This window comes from Scylla paramamosain, chromosome 3, assembly GCF_035594125.1.
Source record: "Scylla paramamosain isolate STU-SP2022 chromosome 3, ASM3559412v1, whole genome shotgun sequence".
NCBI classification, from domain to species: domain Eukaryota; kingdom Metazoa; phylum Arthropoda; class Malacostraca; order Decapoda; family Portunidae; genus Scylla; species Scylla paramamosain.
Window position 1 is genome coordinate 14,700,001 of NC_087153.1, and position 17,500 is coordinate 14,717,500.

At 39.9% G+C, this 17,500-nt stretch overlaps 1 long non-coding RNA gene across 1 annotated transcript in view; it reads right to left on the reverse strand.

Moving 5' to 3' along the window:
* LOC135116330 (uncharacterized) overlaps positions 1 to 17,500 on the reverse strand; it is a 178,440-nt gene that overhangs the window by 100,958 nt on the left and 59,982 nt on the right. The window contains exon 2 of the long non-coding RNA XR_010276240.1: positions 10,342 to 10,414. This is a non-coding gene — a long non-coding RNA (uncharacterized LOC135116330). The remainder of the gene's footprint in view (positions 1 to 10,341; positions 10,415 to 17,500) is intronic.

Genomic DNA, 17,500 nt, shown 5'->3' on the forward strand with positions numbered 1-17,500 from the left:
GAGGGAGAGGGAAGGATGTAGTGGTGGTGGGAAATGGTAGGCATTGCAGCTGTGGTGGTGGTGGTGGTGGTGATTGAGGGGGGGGGAGTACTGTGTTGGTGGAGGGTTGAAGAGCGGCAGAGAGAATGATGGTGGTCTGAAGGACGGAGGAATACTACGTATTATTATTATTATTGTTGTTGTTGTTGTTGTTGATGATGTTGTTGTTGCTGTCGTTGTTGTTGTTGTTGTTGTTGTTGTTGTTATCACCATCTTAATTATCATCATCATCATCATCATCATTATTACTGGTATCTTTAACACCTTTGTCACTTCCACCACCATCACCATCACCACCACCACCACCACCACCACCACCACTGCAAACAATAACAGCTCAGGCAAACTCGATGACTAGGAATAAACATCGAGGAGGAAATAAGAGATGCCTTGAATAAAGAATTAAGGTCAACTGTTTATGCTCCACGTTGGCAGGAAGCTTTACTGATGACATGTTGAAGTCAAAACTAATATTCCTTCAGCGTGTTTATTCCTGTCCCCGAATGTCTTTATTACATTTACCATTCTGTGCTCAACTGTGTTAACACATTCATCTGTCAATAATATTTAGCGATGTCATGCTGCATCTGTTTTGTGAATGGACCTGAAGGCTGGACGTCATGGAGCTGTGACTCATTCGTAGTGTCTCGTACTGACATGCCTGAGTACTGAACAATAAGGGAGTCAATTTATTCCATGACGAAGGAAGATGGGTACAGCCTTGTTCCTGCCTTGATCCTTACATTGCGCCACATTTCTCCAATCTGGACACGTGCTCCGTGCCAAGCGTCGTGGTTGATCCACGGAAAATGACATATCTTCGTTGCAGCTTCGATGAGTCTCCAATTCTTCAAACAAATATCTTTTAACAATCGGCAGAGTTCGGTTTCTTTTCAGAATTACAAGGAAAAAAAAACAAGACGTCTCAGTTTGAGGTTTCGGTTGGTCACACTAGCCAGAACAAATTGTGTATTCGTATTTGGAAGCTCCAAGCTGGATTCTTGGCTTAACAAATTGCATTCATTACAGTGGGCCGTGTAATGAGGCTTTCCACGCCTTTGAACATATTGAATAATTAACGTTAGTGGATGCGTGAGGATCCTCACAAGCGCATAACTGAAAAACATTAATATATATATATATATATATATATATATATATATATATATATATATATATATATATATATATATATATATATATATATATATATATATATATATATATATATATACACATACGACTCATTTTCCTATTCAAGCAGATGAACAATCACGTGGACTCGTTAGTATTTACGTCATGCAAAACCAAAATCCAAAAGAAAGCAAGGTGTTAGGCGTCGCGGCTTGGCAGCGTCCCCAGGTCGCTCGTAGCAGTGCCTGAGCCGGGGCGCCGCCACTCACCAGGGAGCCTCACAAATCCTCCAGGGGTGCCGCACAAGTTTAAATGCATCCCATAAAACCAAAACCAGAGGTATTTTTCAAATCTTTACACAATTTATTTTCCTTGTGTAATGATAACTGGATATGTGCTGCATACATACGAATACACGTACTGTACATAAACAGACGCAACTACGAGTAGCAATTTTTTAGAGTGAAACAAGAACTTATTAAAATCTCTAGTTTTCTCTATTATCTATTCTTACACACGAGTTTTATTGTAAACAACTCACATAATACACTGCAGTCGTGGAGCAAGAATACCATTGTACAGTTAATGACGATTGTACAGTTAATGACATTATTTACTGTGTAAAAAAGAAAAAAAAAATGATAGCAAACTATTAGCCAGGAGTGTCCACGAGTGTCATGGATGCTGCACCACAGTTGCTGCACCACGGAGAACACACGGCACGGCGAGAACATAATTAATAATTCAGTCTCTTTAATCTACATAGCGAAATATTAAGGAGCTTTGTTCCCTCAGCTTGACGCAGAGCATGGTAGCACAGGGGAAGGCTGATTAAGAACAAATGAAGTATCAACAAATTATTAACTATAATTTCAAGAAGTGTCCAGAAGCAGCAGCAGGATGAATGTGGCCAAAGCAGGTGCAAGTTCACAGCAAGGGTGTTTGCAGTACAAGTTACCCATCAGCTGGTGTGTAAATGACTGCAGAGACAACCCTAGAAATGTTATCGTGCACCTCGTCGTCTGAGCTGATGTTATTCCAGGCTCATGGTGATGTTAGAAAGCACTGATGGCCGCAAAAAACATAACATGGTGCCCTGAGTGTTAGACACAAGGGAACCACACATTCATTTATTTATTTATTTATTTATTTTCTACGTAAGAAGAGCTCTGGCTACTTAGCTTCGTGCATTATTAGATAAAATGTTCCATGTTACGAAACAATACATAAATCGTCTGAGTTCACCGATGGTCCGTCATGTACTACAGAGGACGAGGCAAAGGGCGAGTAATTCCCAAAAGACATCACAGCACGGCCACAATAACAACGCGTACAGTTTTCTGCTGCTGGGATTCATCTTAGTAATTGGCAAATATTTCTTTACGTATCGTCAATGTTGCTTCTCTCAGTTTACCCTCGTAATGAAAAACACGGTAATGAAATTTGTTCCTTACAGCTATAAACAATAAATATGTCAACGTAATAAAACAAACATTTTTCCCTTTACACCCCATCTGACCTTTTACTGATGCGGCCGCGAGAGTAATTATTTACGACGACACAAAACTACATCAAATATAGACAGCAGGTCTGCTTAGCAAGGTGTTTACGCCTCCGACGCAAAAGAAGGGAAAGGAGATTGTGGGGCTGACGGGAATTACTGCTGTGAAAAGAGAGAGAGAGAGAGAGAGAGAGAGAGAGAGAGAGAGAGAGAGAGAGAGAGAGAGAGAGAGAGAGAGAGAGAGAGAGAGAGCAGTACAATCCTGAAGGCCAAAACCACGCTAAGCAGTATTGCACAGCTTGATTTAGAAACTAATATTCAAAATATAACGCACGCCTCACTCTCGGGAGTCGCGGGCACTGAACTGCTGTCTGCTGTAAGTAGGAATGAAGAGTAAATGCTCTTTAATTTTTTTCAACTCTATCACTTCCAGACGTACCACATAATCACAACTTTCTAGACATTAATTTTGGTACGGGAGTCTCCTAAATAGTTCCATATCCTCGGAAAGTATAAATTAATCTACTTCTCTCTATCTCACTTCATATTTTTGTACGTCATTCCGGATAGAGTTTTACGGTGCTTGAAATATCAACAAAGGATGACCACAGCAGTAAGAGGGTTAAAGTTGCTGCAGTGGACAAGTAAAGGTGACGCTCGGCTCCCGATGTTTACAGAACGCTACCAGTGACGAATCAGTGTGTACGAGATTTCTATGACTTTATTTTCGAATATTAGATTGTGCCGTCTTCATTGAGTTTATGGATGTTATTAAAGAATAAAGTGCGTGATGCTTGACTCCTGATATTTAGAGTACGCAGCCATTGGCCGAATAATGTACACGAGATTTCTATAACCTTACTTTCAAATATTGGACTGTACTGATTTCATTGAATCCATGGTTTGCTTCTGTTAAAAAGGAATCTGTGATGCCTGACTCTTGATGTCTACAGTACGCTGCCAATAACCACGTAATATTCACAAAATTTCAATAACTTCATTTTCAGATATTAGATTATACCGTTTTGATTGAGTGTATGGACCACCGCTGTAATTAAAAAGGTGCAGCAGAGAGACTGTACCGTAAAGCAGCAGAATACTTTGCTCTCGCAGTATCCAGTGAGAACACAAACAAAATAGCTTCACGCGCCGCCGCCTCAGCCACCGCTTTGCCCTTCACATTCAGACCATAAGTAAATTTACCTTGAAAAATATATTTAAGAGTGAACTTATGGTACTTCAACTCTGGTTCAAATAATTACATCAACATTAACACGTTTTATAATACAATACTTTTTTTTTAATTTTTTTATTAGAGCATAAAACACCGGAAGTCACGTTTCCCATATTGTGAATGTTATTTCCGAGCGCTTGGTTTCATTATGTATTCTTTTGGCGCATGAAAACTGAGACAAACACATATTTGAAAGGGGCAGGAGGAAGGAGTCTTGCTTCCTTCCTTCCCCGTGGTGGAGGTGTGGCGGCAGACGACCCCAGTAACCCGCCGCTGTATAAAAAAAAAAAAAAAAAAAAAACTTCCCTTGATTAACTGACGAACATGAAGCGAGAAAACACAGACTCTCTCTCTCTCTCTCTCTCTCTCTCTCTCTCTCTCTCTCTCTCTCTCTCTCTCTCTCTCTCTCTCTCTCTATCAAAGGCGAGCTAGCAAAGGTGAAGTAACTCAACATATCCATGCTTTCATAAACGTTCAGTCTTAGTCTTACATTTCCATTAAGTTACATTATTACTTTTCTCTGCTTCCCACGTTACCTGTGCTTTCCCTCCTTCCTTTCCAGCGCACTTCACCCATTCCCTTTAGTTTGCTCTCCTTTCTTTTCTAACACACTCCACCTTGTCTCTCTTCGCTATCTCTCCCTGTTCTCTCCCCTTTTCCAGAACATTACTTCTTACTCCCACTCACCGTCTTTTCCCTGCCCTTCCTTCTCCTTTCCCAGCACCCATCTTTTAATTCTCCCTCCCGTTCCCTCGTCTCTGGCTTCCTTCTCGCCATTTGTCACCCCGTCACGCCCACACAAAGGCACGGTAATCACGCTGCTGTCATTTTTGCCCCCCCACCAGGCCGCTGCTCCTCCTGTCTGGCTGAGAGGACGCGTGCCTGATGCAATGACTTCTTCAGACGAATAGAGAGTGGCATTATTTACTGTGCGTGTGTGAGATCGAAGTCAGGGAAGCAAATGAGTGTTCTCCAGATCTGTTAATTTCCAAAATCTTCCGTGAACATTATGAACGCTGGCAGTAATTCAGAATGTTCTTGTATGAGGCAACCATTTATGAGCACAATACGAGGTAACTTTGGGCATGACACATAAACAAGGCAAGAAAAATAAAAACAAAGTATAAAAGGAAAAAAAAAATGAAAATATGATGGAAAGGAAAATACAAAATAACGAAAAAAAGAGAAAAAAAAATCAAGAAAAACAGTATCATAAAATATACGTAACATACAAAACCTGCAAATAAAAATGGCAAAAGGAAGTCAGATATTTTGGATAAATAAACTCATGTATAAATAAATCAACAAACGAATAAATAAATAGCCAAATACCCAAGTAAACAAAAAGATACAACACAAAACCAAGCCAGGCGCGTCAATGAACGCAGAACACGTGTCAGAGCTCCTGCTGTGTTGTCCTGTGCTTCTCCGTGTGTCTCTTATTGTTTTGCAGCGCTGGGGCGGAGCGTGGCACGGGAACATGTCTATTTCTTTCTTACTCTTCTGTGTGTGTGTGTGTGTGTGTGTGTGTGTGTGTTACTGTGTGTCTCCTTCTGCCTGTTTTTGTCCATTTATGTAGGTACCTACGCATGTATACATGTACAGTATATATATGTGCGTATGTATGTATAAATTGATGTCAGTCTGTCTATTTTCTACCCGATACTCTCTCTCTCTCTCTCTCTCTCTCACACACACACACACACACACACACACACACACACACACACACACACACACACACACACACACACACACACACACACATACACAGATACACACACACACACACACACACACACACACACACACACACACACACACACACACACACACACACACACACACACACACACACATATACAGATACACACACACACACACACACACACACACACACACACACACACACACACACACACACACACACACACACACACACACACACATGCCAATAAGTTCCCGGAATATTCAAGAGAAGCGATTTTCCACCACATATTTTGTGGAGAGTTAAGAGAAGGAAGGGTGGCCCGCTGTAGCCTGAGGATATATATATATATATATATATATATATATATATATATATATATATATATATATATATATATATATATATATATATATATATATATATATATATATATATATATATATATATATCACATAATGCACAAATGGTTGCCTCATGACAGGCATAATTAATTTTCAGATCACATACTCATGCATGCATTCAAATGCTTGAATACTTAAATGGTCTATAAACCTTGATGGAGCTAATCAGCAATTCTTTTATATACGAAGAACATTATTGAGACTAAAAGTTCGCGGAAGCAGCACTAGTCACACAAACACAATATTTCTATCCCCAGCACATCTCTACTGGTCAGTCTTTCAACTATTTCATTAAAGGACCCTTAACCCAGCACAAGGCATACTCGAAGTCTAGATCAACACAGACTCCTAACATTTCAAGTTTCGTTCACTAAATCCGAGTGTGGTAGAGACAAATCTGGTGACTTAAGACTTTCCGGTGCTGAAGCTAAATTGGTTTGTGCTGCAAGCTTGTGTTTCTCCAATGATTACTTCCTCTCTTCCTCAATAGTTTCTCTCGGAGACCTAACAATCATTAATGAGATGCTGCACTTGACCGAGTCTTGTGTTTCACTCTTTAATTAAGGATACTATTTTTTGGAGTTTTCATTAATTTATGAATTAGTGTACATGATGTGTAACGGTGTGCTCATTTCTGCAACAAACTCATCCTTCACAGCAGGTCAAGTGAATTTTCTTTTGTGCAATATTTTCGTAACCTTCTGAAGTGCACGCCTTTCATTATTACTATTTTCTTTTTATAAGAAAATGAGTTATCTTGGCTATGTTCATAAATTAAAATAAAAAAAAATTCTTGTTGAAATTTTACTTATTTCCTTACTGTCACCACAATTTTTTCTCCTTAATTGATATGGTATTTGTTCTGCCTTTCACGTTGCTACTGATGTAATTAAAGAGCTCTGAAATTTCGTGTTTACTATCCTTCATCTCTTAGTTTAGAAAGTGTAGCTTAATCCTTGTTTTCCCTTCGTGTTCCTTCGCACTTTTCTCTTTTCGTATCTCACATACTAATCCATATATTTTTCCCTACTTTTTAAGTTCATTACGTGAATGTTCATAAGGCTGACCTGCATGACGACTCCCAGGTTTTCTTCGTCTGTTCCTTATGAAACCCCTGCCATTCTCATTTTTCTGGCCTACATTTCTTATCAAACTATTTAGCTTTTCTTATTTTTTTCACAAGATCTTGACATATATTTGGTCTTAACACTCCTATATATATTATGTTACAAAACGAACATTTAATATGCATTCATATACTTTGTTGGCTCCACTTTATTTCCTCGAGGATATTATTCAAGGTCATAGTCGTCAGCTTTCCTGGAATCTAATTACCCGCTTCGATGCAATATGACCTCACTAACGTAATCATAAACTTGAATTATACATGGTAAGAGTTGTAAAAGTGGTCATTGTATTTTAAGGTGCATAATTTTCTTATTTTTAACTCCAAGTCAAACACACAAGAATTGTCTTTGCACAGTATTTTAGTATTCCGCCTAACATGTTTATTTTCTTTCGTTCACAGCCCTTGTGCACCTTTAGGAAATCTTGATTGAGAGCCCGGCACACGACTCTTGCGTTCCTGACACGACCGTTTGCTTATTGTATGTGAATGCTCTTTTTTTTTCTTTGTTTATCCTTCCAGGGACAACGCCGCCTCTGGTTTACTACTGAACAGAAATCGCGGTCGAAGGAAGGGAATTTGGGCGACAACCAGCTAACTTTCCTCCACTCATGGATGGTTGAAAATTTCCACCACCGGCATAATTTCAAAAGCTGGACGCCACTTTCCAACAAGCGGCGCTAACCACTCGGCCACCGCCCTTTATTCCTGCTGTTAGTCGCCCATCAATTTTGCTTTTTATTCCTCCAAGTGTGTGTGTGTGTGTGTGTGTGTGTGTGTGTGTGTGTGTGTATTTCAACAAGGTGAGTACTGTGTTATAACTCATTAACAAGAAAAAAAAAAACTAATACGTATCAGTGATATCTATTATTATATACAGTGAAAATAACAGGCTCAGCGACTTACGAGTATAGAATGACCACCACCAGTGCCACCACCACCATCACCACCACAGCCATCCTCACCATCCCGTCGCCATCACCATCACCATCAGGGTTGCCGTAAAGCTGAGACACATTCGCTTTCGACTCTTGACTGGGAATCACGGACCGGTTGCAAGTAAAAAGAAAGAAAAAAAAAAACACGATAGAAAAGTTTGTGTTCGGTTCACGCGTCAAACGTAATGAATGCAGCGCTCCGCCCCTCACTCAAGACCGTGTGTGATGCGCCGCCGCCAACATCTCGTTAAGTGTTTTCTGCTCCTCGCACGTGTTCTTTCTCTCATGCACTTCCCTCGTTCTGCCTCCGCGTCCTCTTTGAGGTTGTCTTTTTACTGCACCATTTTCTCGCCGATCGCACCAACCTCGTCTTTCAATTCTGATTCAGTTTGCTCACTCTCTCCAATATGTATACGTCTCTCTCTCTCTCTCTCTCTCTCTCTCTCTCTCTCTCTTCGTATGCATAATGTTACACACACATATATATATATATATATATATATATATATATATATATATATATATATATATATATATATATATATATATATATATATATATATATATATATATATACCACGGCAGATTCACTTTTTCCAATGAAATACAATAGCAAAACTATCAGCATGCCAGCCAGACAAGGACAGACAGACAGACAGACTGACAAACAAAATCAGGCACAGATATGATATAATTCAAGAGAATGCTTTCAGGCGCATTATGCGTCAGAAGTGACGGGAGGGAGGAGGGCAGGGAAGAGAAGGAGTGGCTCGGGAGAGGGGACAGACTCTGGTAGTAGCGAGGGGAGGGTAGACACGCTGACCTGCACGTATAATTCAATGACCTTGGCAGATGAGTGCAACACCTGCAGCACGCACGGCTGTCAGATTTACTTGTTTTCACCTCAGCTATTTGAAACGAGAGAGAGAGAGAGAGAGAGAGAGAGAGAGAGAGAGAGAGAGAGAGAGAGAGAAATTTATTGGAATAGAATACCTCCACCGGGCACGTATTTATTATCGCTTGTGTATTTTACAGTTAATACGAAACACATATTATACTGGCACGCTCTGGCAGTTTTCACCCCTTTCCTGCTCGCCTCACCCGGGCAAATGATGCTTTGAAGTAATCACATTACTATAGCTATCACAATTATTACTCATGTATCCTTTTGCTCTTCATTTTTTCTTTCGGCATGTTTCTGAAATGATTACAACAAGATGAACGCCTGAGTTAAGAGTTCTTTCGCCCTTGTTTCATCACACGAGAGTTTTCCCACAAAAGTACTTCTCACACAACAGCGGTAACACAGTACTAAAAAAAAAAAAGAGTACAACACAGAACATACTATCATTATCTTCCTCAGTTGTTGTTTATGTTAAAACCTTTCTTTTATTTACTTCTGTCAGGCAATGTTGAGGCTTGCGTGTAAAATCACAAAAAGCGACGAGTTATCTGCTGTTTTCCGCTGACATGACACTCAAGACGAATAAAACATAAAACGTTCTATAATTCAAACCAGAAACTGCTTGACTGCTGTCCATATTTTCCACTGACCACATGATACGGTGTCCCTTTAATGGTAAAATTACTTCGTTTTCAGAGACTCCAATTAATATTATCCGCTACCTTTATATTGTTTAGGGCAGTCTGGCGCATGACGCACCAAATCGTCGAGACTTCCTTGTCCTTGTCCTTGTCAAATTCCTCCACATGTAAATAAGAGACTTAATCCAAATGAAAATGGATGATATTCTTTTATTTCCTCCTGCACTCTTTCCTTCAGAACACGATGCTACACAGACACAAACTGTTTTCACTTTGTTCATCTTTATAAAGCACTGAATAATGAAGAAAAATCCTTCACCCTCAGCAGAAATCGTTGTTTAAGAAATGCTGAGTGAAAATTAACCAAGTGGTAAAACTTTTATGTCACTGTAACGTGTGAGGCTTTGGATTCTACGAGAAAATGCTAAAGTATGAGTAATATGATAAGAGGAAGAACGAAACGCCATACTAAACTGTAATGGACAAGAGTTCCGGAGACAATAACAAAGACAACTGATAAAAAGAGCTATATATAAAATAAATAGATTATTCAAAAATACATAAATAGATAAGATAATAAATTGGTAAATAAATAAATAAACAAAACAAAACAATATAAAATGGAAATAAAAAAGTAATCAGATAAAATAAAACAACACATAAAAGGGAAAAATAAATCCAGCAACAACAACAACAAAAGCTCTTGACTTGCCTTGTCGGATGAGGTGTAGCGGCGGCTGAGTGGCTCCGGGTTTGCTGGGTCCACACCACGTGAATGACTCCTCCTGTGGGTAACAAGGGATCGTAATGCCTTCTCGATATTGACTGTATCATCGAGAACTCTACTGAAACTACGTAAGCCTCTATCGACACAGGTATGTAGAGGCCAGATATAAAAGATACAAAAAAGTGTACAGCCAAGTGTCTTTTTTGCTACCTGGGTACAGCCATTTGACGATTTGTGTTATCTCGGTGCCTTGCGTGTTGGAGTGAGTGAGTGAGATTTAAAAATATACTAAATAAAACTAGAAATTCCTTTCAGCTTATACAAAAATCTTCATGTCAAAGTGAATATCGAATTGAATACATAACACTCAAATTTCATCTTACTCCTTCATAAACCCGATCTTCCCTCACGGCTACATCAACTCCTGCGGCCGTGTCTTTTTTTGTTTGTATATGTAACATTAATTTACTTATACAGCTCTATATAACAGGAACTGCCACGTGTAGGCCTCTTGTAGCTTTCCCTTTGTATTTCCTATGTTCTTCTGTTTTAACTTAATAAATAACCAAATACTGTCAACAAAACCATTTATTTCCCAGGCACTGATATGGAGTGACTCTTTTTACATTAGTCATTACTTAATATTGTCCCGCTAATAGCACACAACACATCAATGACTCGAGGCCACAACCCATCTTTCGCTTTACACCGCTTCTTAGGGTGAACAACGTGTGTCTCCAGCTTCCGCCGCCCGCCGCACCACATCCTCTGCTGCAGGAGTCCACAATCTTTTCTTAAGCTTCAAAACACTCTTGTCACTGTTTATATAAGTTTATATAACGGAAGGTGCCAGCAAACACACACACACACACACACACACACACACACACACACACACACACACACACGTCTCCGCCAGTTTTTCTCACCCCCCCAACTGCTAACTCTGTACAAGGGCCTTATCCGTCCATGTATGGAGTATGCTTCACATGTCTTGGGGGGTTCCACTCATGCCGCTCTTTTAGACAGGGTGGAATCAAAAGCTTTTCGTCTCATCAGCTTCTCTCTTCTAACTGACTGTCTTCAGTCTCTTTCTCATCGCCGCAATGTTGCATCTCTAGCTATCTTCTACCGCTATTTTTATGCTAACTGCTCAGGTAGCGGCCTCGCTACCTGATAGAAGTCTTTAAGTGGTATAAGGGTTATAACAAGGGAGATGTAAGCAAAATTCTTAGGATCAGCAACCAGGGTAGAACAAAAAATAACGGGTTCAAGCTTGAAAAATTTAGGTTTAGGAAGGAGATAGGAAAAAATTGGTTCTCAAATAGAGTGGTAGATGAGTGGAACGGACTCAGTAATCATGTAGTTAGTGCTAGGACACTAGAGAGCTTTAAGAGAAGATTAGACAAGTTTATGGATGAGGATAGCAGATGGAAATAGGTAGGTGTGTTTCATACAGGGACTGCCACGTGTAAGCCTGGTCGCTTCTTGCAGCTTCCCTTATTTCTTATGTTCTTATGTTCTTAAGACTTTTTTCTTTCTCTCACCCCTATTCTGTCCACCTCTCTAATGCAAGAGTTAACCAGTATTCTCAATTATTCTTCCCTTTCTCTGGTAAACTCTGGAACTTCCTGTCTGCTTCTGTATTTTCACCTTCCTATGACTTGAAATTCCTTCAAGAAGGAGGTTTCAAGACACTTATTCTTAAATTTTTTACTAACGCTTCGGACCTTATTCAGGGACCGGCATCTCAGTGAGCTTTCCTTTTTTTTTTTTTATTGGATTTTTGTTGCCTTTGGCCGGTGTTCCTCCTACATAAAAAAATAAAAAAGAATTCCTGTCACATACATAGCAAATCTAAAAAAAAAATATTTAATACAAATGTTATGAAATATTTAAGATAGTTCCTCCTGGTAGAAATAGGAAAGACACTGTAACTTTATTTTCACTCCGTTAAAGAATGCTTTTCCAAGGCAGTCCCGCGGGTTCCAAAATACGGTTCGAACTTCGCGTGGTGTCCATGAGCTGCCGTCCTCGCCGCCATGAAAGAGACCACAAATTCATACGCTTCACACTATGTACTCATGTGTGTGTGTGTGTGTGTGTGTGTGTGTGTGTGTGTGTGTGTGTGTGTGTGTGTGTGTGTGTGTGTGTGTGTACCGTTCGTGGTAAAACGAGCTTTTGACGCTGCACTTATGTCCACTCTCCTGTATGGCTGAGAGTCGTGGCTGGGAGCTGACTTAAAGCCTATGACTAAGATGTATAATTGCGGCATCAAGCAACTGTTAGGGGAAGGAAGTCTACGCCCAACGACATTTGTTTCGTCGAGGCAGGATACCCCTCACTTCTCGATTTAGTGAGATCCCGCCTCACAATTTTTTTTTAATAAAATTGTATCTGTGAGGAATGGATATCCTGATGACCCACTAATGTATGTTATAGATATAGTTACCCGAGCCAGCACCCCCTCAAGTGCAACCATACAGGGCTTTATTGACACTAATGTACCTAGCATGCAGGACCTCATGAAGAGAGTGCAGGAGCGTGTCGAGGCGTCTATGGGTTCGCGATACGCCATGTACCGGATCATTAACCCCACTCATCAACTCCACAGCGTATATAAGGACAGCCACACAATCAACGACCTTTTTAGAATGTCTTTCATTCGCTTCCGTGTACCTGGGCACTCCCTGGCGATAGAAAGTGGGCGTTGGAAGAGGCGGGGAAGAGGTCGGTTGCTATAGAGAAGCGTCTTTGTGCTTGTGGTGATATACAAACAGAACGAGATGTTGTTGAGATCTCTGTCTGTCTGTCTGAGATGTCTGTTGAGATTTCTGTCAGCATTAGGCAAAATAATAACTTAGAACGCCTGAAAGACCTGTTCGATGGCAAATACGACACCGGCCAGGTTTGTAAGATCATACATAAGATTTTGTTTCTATATAATTGAATGATGTCTCTATATTGAGGAATAAGTTCATTATGTTTGTTTTATTTGTGTTTATTTAATTATTGTATTTACATAATGGGGAGTAATGGATTGCGACTGTGCTAATATTTTTTTATTGTTAGGAATTTCTGTTTTAAGTATTTGTGTTTTGTTGTGTTTTTGTATGTTGTCATGGTTTGTGATTTCATTTATTCACTTACTTTGTGTTTTTAGTATTATTTTATTTATATCTAATTTGGTGGACTGCGGATAGGTTTGAGGTTTTTTACGGTTACTAATGTGAGGTTTAGGTATATATAATAGTATGTGTTTTTTGCATGTTTTTAAAGTAACAACCTACGGCTTAATTTGCGCTGCTAGTCTCTGTTTTTATTTTATATTTAAATTAGCGGACTGCGGTTATGTTTAGGTGTTTTACTTGTTCTAGCTGTTTTTTTTAGGTAGTGTTTTTCTTGTGTTTGTATAGTTTACGTGATGGCCTACGGTTTTATTATTTATTCATGGACAACAGTTGTATTTTATTTAATTAACTTGCATTTTTTATAGTGTTTTTTTATGATCTTTTGTAACATGTGGTAGCTGTGGTCAATAAACTACATATCTATCTATCTATCTATCTATTTGTGTGTGTGTGTGTGTGTGTGTGTGTGTGTGTGTGTGTGTGTGTGTGTGTGTGTGTGTGTGTGTGTGTGTGTGTGTGTGTGTGTGTGTGTGTGTGTGTGTGTGTGTGTGTGTTTTGTAAGAGGTTTGAAGGAGACGCATCTATTCTGGCGGCAGATACCAAGAAGCGGAAAATCATTTAAAGAAGCACCACAGAGGAAGATAGGACAGGAAACAACACTGGAAACACACCGTGGAAGCATGACTATTTTTGTTGGCGGGTGCTGACGACCCCAGGTACAGGCTATGAAACTGTGGCACGAGAACCTAACATTCTTCACTCGGTGCACTGGGACTGCAGGACATACGTAGGCTTTTCCGGGTACGAGAAATCTGAAAAGCACAGACATGACAAGCTTAATTTAACTCTCACATCATTTAGTGATGAGCAATTGCACCTGAGTGATTTACTTATTTTTTTCCTAGTCGCTGAAAGCAATTACTTCTGGAAAAAAAATAGTAAATAAAAAAAGAAAAGAAGCAATGGAAAGCATTTGAATTTCAAATGCATCTATTCACATTAATTCGTATAAGCATTGAAGGCTGGCACATGTGAGAGTTCCTTGCGTCTGACGTTAACCGGATATCGATAATACTGCTGCGTAATATTCAATGAAATAATGATCGTTCTGTAAGTGAGAAATACATACGTGAGCGTTACGGAACCGCGAGGCAGCATCTTCTTTAACTTTTCAGATTAAATTTACACGAATTGCTGAAGACAACGGAGGAAAGGGGGGAACTTGCACTGCTCAGGAAAACGGAGAAGAGGGAAAAAAAACAAAAAACAAATAAATAACACGGACTGCCTAAGACAAAAGGGATAAGGAAAACAAACAAACAAACAAACAAACAAAACAAACAAATTCCTCAGATATCAGGGACAAGAAAAAAACACAAACTAAGACAAGAGACAAGAAGGAAAAAAAAAAAAAAAAAAAAAAAAAAAACAGTCAAGTGAATTCGTGACATTAATGCGTCAAACATAATTCAATTAGATTCTGTATGACCACCTATTTGTTCAGGCACTTACCAACATTGGGAGCGTTTTGGTTTGAGAGCTTACGAAAAGACTGGAACTGGGCCTGTACAGTCTCCCCTTCTGTCACGAGCTCTATCTTTTACTTTCCTCCGCTCAAGGCTCTCTCTCTGTCTCTCTCTCTCTCTCTCTCTCTCTCTCTCTCTCTCTCTCTCTCTCTCTCTCTCTCTCTCTCTCTCTCTCTCTCTCTCTCTAATCCACGAACAACAATAAGTCGGTGATTGAGCAGCGTTTTCTTTCCTCTACAAAATTTACGAAGAAAATAAAACAGTTCCTTGGAAAAGAGTTCACGTTGACCCAAAAAATAATGTTGGTAATAATGGAAGACTCGAGTTGCGCCAGGCGGCCTCATGAAATGGGGACAGACGTGGACGGAAAGATGAGGGGAATACAGATGCATAAGAAATATGACAATTAAGAAGTTTAGAGCATTGAATATAATCTGAAGAGACTAATTATATAAATATGGACAAACACACACACACACACACATACACACACACACACACACACATGTATTACAAGTATTTAAAGCCCCCATGAAGTTAGTGGTCATGGTGATTACATTAAGCCTATTAAATTATACGAATATACTTCAATAAAGCAAGATTTCTAAACGGTAAGCAACTAATTCATTTCCATTCCAATCCCATTCCATACTCAGCAGTAATACGGAGGTTCTGATGAAGACAAATGCAGTCACATTTCATTACAAATGTCATTAGACGTTCACGGGCTCGTTAGAGAAATGGATAAGCTTACAGGTGTAGTAGCAGCGCAGCAAAGTAACTCCTTGCCTTCGTCCACCATCGTTTAACTTCAGGGATATCTGGTACACTAATTAAGTGGCTCACTATTGCCACTTTGTCAGTAGTTGTCTGTTCGCGGCACCAGCACTTTTGTTCCCACGACTCCTGGAAGTTATATGCATGCAAAGCGCACTTTGCCTATTTGGAGGTGATTCCTGTTCCTGTGATGAAGGTTCTCTTCCCCACGTGGAACGCCTTCATAGACAACATCCTTAATAATTCAATACCTAACCACCTAACCATCAGAGTACCTGCACTTCTATAAAGCCAAAAATATTACTTTTACATACTCGTAGTCATCTACATCAGGAACCTTCATTCCCATACCTTCATCCGCTTTGAGTGAATGCGACAAACTCTGAACTGATTTGCCCTACGTGGTCTATATACAATTTGTCCTCAGCCTGTTCCTAATGCCTGTACCAAACTCGCTCCCAGACTGACTGTTGCTTTTTGTCAACGAAGCCAAGGACCACACATCACTCGTTACGACCTACACTACACACACACACACACACACACACACACACACACACACACACACACACACACAATCATAGCATGCAATAATTAGAGAACAATATGCACGTAAGAAGAGACCATTACACGATACAGACAATCAGAAGAAGAATACAATTTTCCAGCAATACACAGCACTCAATCTTCGCCAGCAAAACACACCATCCACACAGGAACTGAAGACAAGTAATCTGGGGCGCGTCAGTAAGTGGTGTTACTTTACGGGTGCGGCCAATGGAAAATGCTCAGTGAAGGGAGACAGGAAGCGTGTAGAGGAGAGGCAGGAGGGGAACCTGAGGAAAGACGTGATGAAGAGCGTGAAATATGGATCAAGGCCGCTTCTTTACGTCTTTTCTCTCTCTCTTTCCCTTTAACGTTTATAAATGTCCAGGTTTTTTCCCTTTTCTTAACACAGCTCCTTAACTTCCTGTACCGGACTCTTTCCTGTACCTGGAAAACAGATTAAAGCATGAAAGAAAACCAGGCCAAGATGTGTCTTGCGGCGCGGATTAAAACCCTGGCTCTCTGTACGTCACTGAGAGGGGAATGTACTTGTGCTAGATAGCGTCAATATCCTTCCCCCATCCCAACCATTTCTCTCTCTCTCTCTCTCTCTCTCTCTCCCTCTCTGCAGGTCTTTATGGTGACCTACTGTAAGTCCATTTACATGCTAATATCGTTGCAGAACATTACATGCCGCTAATACTACTTTTCATATCATCCAGTGGGACAGATATTCTGCCACTGACAGCTGTTAATATACATGTGCCAATTTGTGACATTATCATCCATGTAAATAACTACGTCTGAGCAATGTTAACAATTTACGGTAATTTTATAACATTATATAGCTTTGTTCTGGCAGAAAATAATTCAGTGCTCAACAACAATATAATAGCAATGGTACACATAAACAAAATGATAAACATCAAGTGGAACCGTCCCCTTGGTACCTGTAGAAAATGAACATTGCAGTCTTACTACATTCTACAGAACATGGGAGTGAAAATGTACATTGAACGAATGGTAAAAGATAAATATATTTATTTGTAAGTAATTTTAGCGAGACAGCAGCTGGCTACCGACTCCTTTCTCTCCTTCCCGAGCGGGCGCCTCCGTGCAGGGCTGCGGCACTCACCGAGGAGACCAGATAGCAACTTCAATTAA